Source organism: Fukomys damarensis, unplaced genomic scaffold, assembly GCF_012274545.1.
Source record: "Fukomys damarensis isolate Sample0158 unplaced genomic scaffold, DMR_v1.0_HiC HiC_scaffold_34, whole genome shotgun sequence".
Classification (NCBI taxonomy): domain Eukaryota; kingdom Metazoa; phylum Chordata; class Mammalia; order Rodentia; family Bathyergidae; genus Fukomys; species Fukomys damarensis.
In genome coordinates, this window is record NW_022900946.1 from 1,302,455 (window position 1) to 1,303,812 (window position 1,358).

Below are 1,358 nucleotides of genomic sequence, written 5' to 3' on the forward strand. Positions count from 1 at the left end.
CTCCCAGGCCCGCGTGGGGTCACGCTCCGGGCCAGCCCTCCGCCGAGCGGGGCGGCCTGCTCCCTTCCGTGCTTCCTCCCTTCCTTTGCTCTTGCTCCCTTCCTCTCCTTCGCAGGACCTCAGTAAGTTGCCTGCCTCAGCCTCCTGCCATCACAGGCCTGGGTCACCGTGCCCAGCCCGGCCCTCCCTCACACCGCCTCAGGTCCTGGACCCTGTCCTGCGGGCTTCTTCGTGACGGGGGGCGGCCATTCTGCACTGTATCGTCGGGTTTGCCCTGAGATACACCTTGAACGCCAACTGAGCTGGCCTCTGAGTCCAAGCCCACTCCCTCTCCTCCCGGGCAAGGGGCTGAGACTAGCGATTTTGTGCTGCCCCCTGGTGGCAGGTTGAGGGAAAGGCCCAAAGAAATCACGTTAGGCAGGAGTTCAGAGACCACTGTCGCGGGGTTTCCAGACCTCGGGATTCACTTAAGGAATAGGGAATCAGCTGTCTGAGTTTTACGTATTTATGGGCACAGTGAGATGTGACTTACGTTGCTGTGCTCCTCCCCACCGTGTGTGTGTGATGCTGATGATTGAACCCAGGACCTCACACATGCTAAACCAGCAATCTACCACTGAGCTACACCCCTACCCCTTGTTGATTCTTACTTAGTCTTCCTGAGTGATAGTATCCTTGCTCTACTGAAGAAAAAGCTTGGGGTTCAGAAGTCTAAAACAAAAACTTTAAAAAACTGAGCCAGACACGGTGGCACACACACCTGTAACCTTGGCTACTTCAGAGGCTGAGGCAGGAGGATCCCAAGTTTGAGGCAAGCCTGGGCAACTTCGTGAGTCTGTGTCTCAAAATAAAATTCAAAGAAATAATTTTAAAAGGGCTGGGAATGTAGCTTATTGCAAAGGCCCTGGGTTCAATTCCTAGGGAACTGTACTTTTGTGGGGACAGATAACTTGCCGAGATAACACAACTATGAAAATTGGTTAGGCTCGATTTCAAACCAATGTTTGCTTAACTTCAAAGCCAATGATGAGCAAAAGCAACTGAGCTGGGAGGAGGAGAGGGGATGGGACGGACCTGGCCCAGGCACCGTGGTTTTGCCTCAGATGACAAAGGTGAGTGCACAAAGACTGGGCTTTGTGAGGGGGATTCACTCAGACACCCTAGTTCTGCCTTCTGTGTGCCCTGTCTGCCTGCGGCTTCACGGAGCTGCTGTTTATATTCAGCTTCGTCAAACAGGTTGGAAACCCGCAGTCTGAACCCTGGCCAGCTCACAGATAGGGTCCCTCAGCCCGTGTGGAGCTGCCAGCAGAGCGCAGCATTTACCTTTTCTCTCTCTCTCTCTTTTTTTTTTTTTTTTG

General features: G+C 53.3%; 1 protein-coding gene across 2 annotated transcripts in view; it reads right to left on the minus strand.

Annotated features, from left to right (window-relative positions):
* Nucleotides 1-1,358, minus strand: part of Tlcd3b (TLC domain containing 3B) — a 12,123-nt gene that overhangs the window by 5,774 nt on the left and 4,991 nt on the right. The gene's annotated exons all lie outside the window — the stretch shown is intronic.